Source organism: Nylanderia fulva, unplaced genomic scaffold (genome assembly GCF_048542155.1).
Source record: "Nylanderia fulva isolate GAGA-0341 unplaced genomic scaffold, ASM4854215v1 Scaffold938, whole genome shotgun sequence".
In the NCBI taxonomy this organism is placed as follows: Eukaryota; Metazoa; Arthropoda; class Insecta; order Hymenoptera; family Formicidae; genus Nylanderia; species Nylanderia fulva.
The window spans coordinates 1-9,290 of NW_028191066.1; the positions used below are offsets into that span (position 1 = coordinate 1).

Consider the following 9,290-nt stretch of genomic DNA (forward strand, 5'->3'; position numbering starts at 1 on the left):
TAAAAATAGAATGAAAAAAAGGGCTTTTTTTTTAAAAATACTCTTAAAAAATGAAATTAAAGATAAATAAACGCTTTTGTTTTTTTTTTCGCTAAAAAAATAAATAAAATACTTAAAAACCCCCGAGCAGAATTTGCTTTTTGTAAAAATTTTTCCCCGTATTTCAGTACCCAAATTGTAAAACATACACTTGGAACAAAAGGGGAAAACATTCGCATTTTTTTAAAATGACTCCAAAATACCCCTATGTATCACGGGTGTTTTTTGCTATGGGGAAAAATTCAAAATGTAAAAAAAAAATTGGGAAAAATTTAAAAAAAAACCCATCATACATTTCAAAAATATTCATTAACTTTTTATAAAATTATGGGGGGTGTCCGGGGGGGTGCCCAACCGTCGGTGCGAGAGAAAGTTTTAAAAAACCAAAAAAAAAACCCCCTCTACCGTTTTGCGATTTTGGGAAATAATATTGTGTTTTTAAAAAAAAAAGGGGGGCCAAAATCAAGCGCGCGACGAATGAACGGCCCCCTGTCACAGATACACGGCGCGCGGAAAAAGGGGGGGAGGAGCGAACGCGATGGCTACGAACGGCGCAAACGCTAAAGCCCGCGACCAACCCCTTTTTTTCCCCCTTTCCCTTTTTCATCTCACTTTTTTATAAAACGAATCTTTTTTTTTTCAAATGGCTCTTGAAAATTTTGTAAAGTCATTTTTAAAAATTTAAAAAATGCAGACTCATTTTCGACGTTTTCTCTTTAAAATTTAAAAAGGGCATACAAAGCAAAATAAGCCCTGATGAAATCACACCATACAGGGAAAATTTCTCTTTTTTTTTTTTCCCCCAAAAATATGGAAATCGGGGGGGATAAAGGGGTTTAAAAAAATTTTTATAAGAGTTTTCTCTGATAATATTTTACTTTTTTAAAAAAATTTTTAAAATTAAAACAAAAAAAAAATTAAAATCGAGTACATTTTTTTTTTAGGGTGGTAGATATTAATTTTTTTTTGGGGTAAAAAATTAAAAAAAATTTTTATAAAATTTTTCCCCATACCTTACGCCCCACGTTCCCATGTTTTTTCGGGAAAAATTTTTTTAAAAAAATTTTTTATGTGTAGATTCGGAAAACTTTTATCAAAATTTTTCTTTTTTTAAAAAATAAAAAAATGAAAAAACCCCCAAAAAAGGAGAGAGAAGGGGGGAAAGGTGGGAACGTTTTTATCATAAAGGGAAACGTCCCACTCCCCTCCTCACTCTCCTTTCCTCTCTCTCCCTTTTCTCATTTTATCTTTTTTGTTTTTTAAAAAAAAAAAAATTTTGGGTTTGGGTTTTTCCCGGAAACTACACGAGAAAATTTTTTTTTAAAATTTACTCAAAAATAGGTAATCGGGGACTGGTATTTAAAGAATTTATAAAAAATTTTTCTGTTAAAATTTTTCCCAAAATAAAAATTATATCCCACAAAAATAAAAATGTCCCCCGATTAATTTTACTAGTTCATATTAATAATTTTTAATGTAGAAAAAATTAAAACAAGAAACTCTTATAATTTTCCTACCCCCTTTATCCTAGATTACCATGATTTTCGGGGAAAAAATTTTATAAAAGAAATTCTCCGGTATGGTGGTTTTTCATCAACTTTTTTTTCTTTGTACCCTTTAAAATTTTTAAAAATAAATACATCGTCAAAAAAGAGCAATGCGTTTTTTAAATTTTTTTTAAAAATGTCTTTACAATATTAATTTCAAGCCCCTTTTAAAAAATAAAAAAATTCGTTTTTAGTAAAAAAAATGAGATAAAAAAAGGGGAAAAAGAAAAATTTTTTGGGGGGAAGTTTTTGCGTTACCCCCTTTTTTGTAGCCATCGGGGTTTGCTCCCCCCCTCCCTTTGCCGCGCCCCGGGGGACGTTTGGCAAGGGGGCCGCCTCATCTCGTCGCGCCCTTAATTGCCGATCTTTTTTATTTAATAACACATCATTATTGCGATCGCAAAACGGTAGAAGGACTTTCCTTTCGTTTCACTTACTCTACCTGCACACACGGTTGAGGCGACCATTACCGTACACCCGTAAGAATATATATATAATATCTTATATATAGATTAGAATATTTCGGGAAATTTATGAGGTTTTTACATTTTACGCACGCCTATTTTTTTAATTACATTATGTAATTTTCTCTCCCATAGCAAAAACAGACCAGTTGATATCAGTATTAATTAATAATAAATTCTGAAAAACTTCTTACACAAATTCGATTTTTAAAACGTTTTTGAGGAAATTAGAAAAAAAAAATGAGAGAGAATTTAACATTTATATGTATACATGTAAAAAATTGTTATAAAATTTATAATTATGCGCAAATAATTCCATACTAAGTCAAATACTATATGATATATTATAATGGAACACTTTAAAATCTCCATAATATTCTGAACAATATATTGGGCATTATTTTGCATATTAATAAAGTTATAAAAATTTTTTACATGTGTATACCTATAACTGTTAAATTCCCTTAAATTTTTTTTAAAATTTCCTTGAAGCACGTTTTTAAAATCTAAAGTTTTTGTAATAATTTTTCAGAATTTATTATTCAAGTAATTACTAGCTTTTTTTCGGACCGCGCTTCGCCGGTCCTCAAGCCAGCCTTTCTATTCGGACCGCGCTTCGCTCGTCCCATTATGAGTCTATATTAAATCCGTTTTAACCACAAAAAATTCATGCTTTTTCTTGTATTACGCGAACTACGTCCACCAGTTGTTGTTCGAAACTTTCACGAATTTATAAACCAAAATAAATGTTTAATAAATTTTTTTTGGTTACTACTTGTTTATCTATTTCTATTCTTCTCCCAGATATTTTCTTTTTATTTTTAAGACACTCTTTCTCTCTCTCTCTAACTCTAAAACACACGCCGCTCCCTCCTCTCCTCTCCTTTAAGACCATGCTCCGTCTATCCATTATCTCTCCCCCTCTCTCTTTCTTTAAGACACAGTCTCTCTCTCTCTCTCTCTCTCTGTGTGGGTATGTGTGTGTTTGGTTTTTTAAGTTTACCTTCCACCCACGCATCCACCCACCCAATGCCTAGTTATGGAACGGATTTTTTTAAAAATTGGTACCAAAATGGTTGCAAATTTTTTTGGCGACGAGTTGGTATTTTTCAAGTGTTTCCTTACACTCCACCCACGCTCCACCCACGACGCATAGGGCGCATTTAATGGACCATTGGTTCACGAAATTAGTACCAAAATGTTGCCAAATTTTTCTGAGAAAGCTGCTGTGTGGTTTTTTTACAGTTTTATCCACCCCACGTATGCACCCACGCATTCACACATTTATTCACATACTTTTTTGAAATTTGTAGTTAAATTTTGTTGGAGATGGCTACTATGATTTTAACAAATTTTTATCATCCTATTCATCCACCCACGCACCCATGCACCCATTTGCATACGCATTTATTGACTTGGGTCACACCCAGAAAGTAATTTTTAAAAAATTTGTGTACGTATTTGTGATATGTGTGCAATTCGTGAAATAACCTTAATTTTGTTTTGCAATTTTCACGAATTAGTCCCAAAAAATTTTGCAAGTTTGCATCACAAAACATGTACACTTTTTTTTTAAAATTTTACTATTGGTGACAAGTCAATAAATGCGTATCCCCATGGTTGTTGGGGAAAATAGTTGATAAAAATTTTGTTAAATCATAGTACCCTCCCCACAAAATTTGAGTAAAAATTTTTCGAAAAAGTCTGGAATAAATGTGTGAATGCGGGGGGGGAAAAAAAAACCCAAAAAAAAAACCCAAACCAGCAGCTTCTCAAAAAAATTTTTTTGCAACATTTTTCCCCCCCAATTTGAAAAAATTGGCCCAAAAATGCGCACGCGCGTGGGTGAATGCGTGGGTGGGGGTGAAACCCATTGAAAAAACCCTGGGTGGGTCATTTTCCCAAAAAATTTTGCAACATTTTGGTCCCCAATTTAAAAAAAATGGGTTTCATATAAAAGTTTTGCGTGGGTTGTGCGTGAGGGGAAAGGGGGTAACCAAAAAAAATAAAAACAGCTTTTCAGGGAAAAATTTGCAACATTTTGGTAATTTCGTGAAAATTGGTCCTAATCGCATGCGGGGGGTTTGGGAGCGTGGGTTGAGGTTGAACATTTAAAAAAAACCGCATTGTCCCCATTTTCCAAAAATTGCAACATTGGACCAAAAAAAAAAAAACCCGGTTCATAAATATACATTGCCGGGGGTTTGGTTTTGCGTGGGTGGGGCTAAACTTAAAAAAAAAAAACCCCTTTTTTTCCCTAAAGAAAAATGAAAAACTTTTTGGGTACTAATTTTGTGAAATTGGGTCCATAAAGCACAGGGGCGTGGGGGTTTGTCGTGGGGGATGCTTGGTGAGCGTGGGTGGAGGTTTTTACACTTGAAAAAACCGAAACGTCGCTACTCAAAATTTTGAAACCCAATTTGGGGCTTCCATGTGTTCAAAATATTAAAAAAAAAAGATTTTTTTTCGCAAAAACATACCCGCCTCTGAGAAAAAAAAATAAAAATAAAAAAATTAAAAAAAAAAAACCCCACAGCAGCCACTCCCGAAAAATTGCAACATTTTGGTACCAATTTCGAGAAATCGGTCCACAAATGCGGAAGTAGTTTCGCGTACAGACAGACAGACAGACAGACGGTGCTTATATATAGATGAATTGTAAAATTCCTAAATTAATGAAATTTGAAAATATAAATATTTTTACCAGAGAGCGTCCTCCGTATCTTCAATCTCCTCCAGTTTCCCTCCCGTGTGTTGAGTCTCGGTTAGTTCATCTGTTGCCACCAAGTGAATCGTTCTCTAAGTTTTCGTCATCATCGATCTCCTGCTCAGTCTCCACGATATCTTCAAATTCTGTAGTTTTCTGTAATCATAAAGTTTTATTCTTTTAGAACTAGTTTGCACTGGTATCAAAGTTTATCTTTTTTTCTTTACATTGGAAGAATTATCAACTAAAAAAAATAAAAAAGTAAAAGTAAAAATAAGAAACACAGACCTCATCTTCGTTGTCTCTTCGGCGGCGGTCGATTTGGTGGGACGTCCTCCTCATTTTCTTGGCGCCGTTTCTTATTGTAAACCGCCATTTTCTGGTTTTAAGACTTTTTAAAGCCTTTTCCAGGCGTCATAAAATTCGACGTTGTTGGGATTAATAAAATATTTGTTTGAGTTCATGGCATCTGAAAAAATATAGACAAAAAAACACTTTAGTTTTGTATTCAATGACCCCTCCCCCCCCCGCGTATTAATAAAAATTAACTTGATAAATACTTCAATTTTTTGGAGCAAATTCTTAAAGTTATACATAATGATTATTACAATCATATATCTTTCAGAATTTGCTTTAAAAAATTGAAGTATAAGGTCATGATATTTTTATTTTTACGACCCATAATAATTACATTTACGTCATCTTTAATCAAATTTAATAACAATCCTAGGTTGTTCTAATGCGTCATCTACAATAGATATTAAGATTTAAAATTTAAGAAATTAACCAATTGCAATTGACTTTAGAGAAGAATAATGAATATTTGTCAATTTTGTAAATCTTAATTTCTTCTAAAGTCCCATTGTAGACGACATATAAGGTGGTCACATGACAGCTGTTTTATTTTTTAGAAGAATGACTGTGAGTAGCCTACCTCAAAACGGAGTTACTAAATTCCAATTAAGTTTTTGACGTGTAAACGTAATTAATGTAGGACACATGCACATCATACACTGACAGTATTTTTACAAACCTTGACATGCCTGAGCGAAGCGACTGTCCCCTCATTTACAGCCCCCTCGTTTGTCCACTTTTTCCATTTAGAGTGAGGTGTGATGAACCTCCTCGTCCTTCTGGAAATACGCTGCGAAAATATTCCGCGGCGCAATCTATTGGATTGGCTCGTCCAAGATAAGAAAGTATCCCACCTAATACAAAATTTTTGATAAAGTGAAAAATTACTATATATATTTGTGTAGAAAATATTATATTTCAAAATATATCCTTACCAAATCATTATAAATTTCTTCATCAACTTCTTCGAAGGCCAAGAAATCATCCACAGTTTTAAATGAGATCTCCTGTGCTTTGTTGGTCTCTTCATTGTAGATTCTTTTTAATAATCTTTTTATAGTTTTTGCAATTTTCACTGTAAAAAAATAAAATTATGTAATTAATGTATTTATAAGTATTCAGTTTTGCTTGCTGTTCTTTAATAAAATCATTAATATACTTACTCGTTTTTATTTTCTATAGAAATTGTCGTTCTTCCATTCGACGTAGTTGATCCATAATGATTCTAAAATGAAATTTAATGCCTTTATTCGTGCACATAAATGACTATTTTTATTGTAATTATTTTTAAAACTTACTTTAGAGACTGCATTATTTCCTTTTCTTTTATCAATTCTTCTCTATGTGTGGACAGGCGATGGCTGCGTACATCATGAACAAATGATCCTGATTGTGTTGTTTCCTGTTTATTTGTTGTGATAGTGGTTTGAATGATGATTGGATGTTTTGCGTGAATGATTGTATAGATGCTGATGAATGACGAGCGTGACAATGTTTGTGTACTGTTTGTTTGTTGTGTGATGGTGGTTTGAATGATGGCTGGACTTTTTGCGTGAATGATTGTATAGATGCTGATGAAGACGAGCGTGATAATGTTTGTTTGCGTTGTACTGGTGTAATGTCTTGTGCGGATAATTGAGTGGTTACTGAAGGTGAATGTGATACAATGGATCTATGTTGTAATGGTGCTGATGGAGGAGGCATGTGTTTATTTGAGTGTTGTGATGAGAATGATGGTGATGGAACATGCAAGGATGATGATACTGGAGATTGTGAATGATACTTGGATGATGCTGAGGCTGCTTGTTTTTGTGTATTTTTGTGAAGTGTAGTTATGTTAGGTTTGTGTATGTGTTTTGTGCGGTATTTTTTGATGTCCTTGTTTAATAATTGCAATGCAGACGCTGTCTTCCCTTCGGTGTTCATTCCTTTTCCTCTTCCTCGTCCTCGCTCTTGACTCATCTTTAAAAAACTCTCCGCACATGTTCTTCCATAATTAATGCATTACGTTACATTCATTGATCGTAAATTTAAACCCGCATATAAACTTGAATCGACAAGAAAAATCGTAAAACTATGTTCCGTTTTTGTTTGTACGTTGTAGTAAGAGTTATGTATGGATTTAAAGGCCTTAGAGAGAATGCACCTACTAAAATTAGAACTGATATTTCTAATCTACTAATGATGTTCCTAATCCATAGTATGTAGAATAACTGCAACTACCCAGACATCAGTAATAGGATCTATATGCCCTTCAGTGTGCCAATAAGGTATACGGAAACACTTATTTTGCACTTCATTCAAATCTATTATAATAATTTCATCAGATAATAAAGAACATCGAAAGGTACCTACTGATGATGACAATGACAAACCAATATCATAAAAATCTTCAACTCTACAAAACTCTTTAACCGCTAAATGATAATGATCACGCAAGAAAATGATGCTCTGAACAAGACAAATCTTTGAATTTTTTAATATTATTGTATTATCCCGATCCTTTACTGATGGACGAAATTTTCCTGTGTCTAAGATCTGAAACTGGCGACTATCTAAGGGAACATTAAAAACTGTAGGACTAACCCAAGGTCTACCGGAATGTATGACTTTATTGTGATCATTCACAATTTTTTGTGTGATTTGTAAATTTTCATGTCGCCCTATTTACAATCTGTTGCAAATGTTGATGAGGTTTACGGCAAGCTTTGCGGAAATACATCATATTGTTTTCGTATGGAAACATAGACAATTCATTTAATGAACCAAAACGTCTAACGTCATCTACGAGATGTAAAAGGCAATGAGTAATGTATGAGAGAAATTCTGGACCATATATATCTTCTGCTCTATTTACAAAAATGTTTAATGCTGTAGATGCAAAATCAAGACGGTCTTCTGATAAGGAAGAACTAAGCAAAACTCGAATTGCGGAATGTAATAAAAGAAATGTTTGTTTGCAGTAGGATTTATAAGTCCGTAATAAATAACTGGGGCAGTATATAGAAGAAGTTGACGATTTTCCGTGGCCTTAAACCCTCCATATTTTTTCATTAATTGCGGTTTTCGTGAAAATTCCTTAGGGATGTAATTCGCAACTTGTTGTAGACGTGCAGTCATAATTTCAAGTGATCTAGCAGAAAGTTTTAAAGTTGGATTATATTTTCCATCGACGAGAACACTATTTATTTTGGGAACAACACCAAGACATACAGTATGCATGTAATCGAAAAACCGTTTGAGTTACCAATCCCATCTCTAAAGGAAGCAGAGCAGATTCTGATTCAGTATGATGTTCTCCATCAATGTTATTTCTGTATTCTTCGTCTGTACGGGGCCTATGCTGAATACCACGATAAGCTACGCATTCACGACGAAGCCAATTTCCCCGAATCCAACATTTTGAACACGAAAATAGACTACCGTGACCTTTATGACCCAAAACAAAAGCTCGCGCAGGAGAATCAGCTATGAAACATCTTAATTGAACTATTTTTAGTTGATTACTGTGCGCGACGGAAGGCAGGATAAGGATGTCGGAAGCGAGAAGACGGCGAAGCACGACACTCGACAAAACGTATCGTTTAATATAACTATATTTTAACTAAAAACAAAGAAAAATACAAATACTGAAAACCGCACAGAATTTACAAAAAGTTAACGGATTAGGAGAATCCAAAAGAAATAGCCGAATCGGTAATTAATAATTAAACGTTCCGCAAGCAACGGTAATTAGACGTGGTAAAGAGAAAAAGACAAGCGATCTTTTTCAAACAGTAGCAACACACTCTTGACGCGACGAGCAATCGGAGAAGAGCGCCGCGATCACGAGAGAGGAGGCTTTTATAGGCCCGTGTTTCTAGAATAGTCGAGAAGAATCCTCTTTATTCTATCGTTTTGCTGAGGTCGAAAGAGCGTTTTGTGTAATTGTTTACTTTTAGAAAAATAATCTTTTTATTGTTATCGGAACTAAAGTGTATCTCCTCTCGCGTGACCGCGGTGTTTACAATTATCGGGGATTTAACGTAAGCGCTTTCTTTTCGCAGGCGCGGGGTATACGTATACCGGTGCGGCCGAGCGCTATTTTAAAGAATATTAATAAAAATGATGCATGATGCATGTTGCATGTCACGATTTGCATGAGCTTTAACGCAATAATGTTCTTAGGTCTTTTCAGTT

At 34.1% G+C, this 9,290-nt stretch overlaps 1 pseudogene; it reads right to left on the minus strand.

Moving 5' to 3' along the window:
• Positions 1 to 4,820: 4,820 nt before the first annotated feature.
• Positions 4,821 to 6,487, minus strand: LOC146719573 (uncharacterized; annotated as a pseudogene).
• Between the last annotated feature and the right edge of the window lie 2,803 nt (positions 6,488 to 9,290).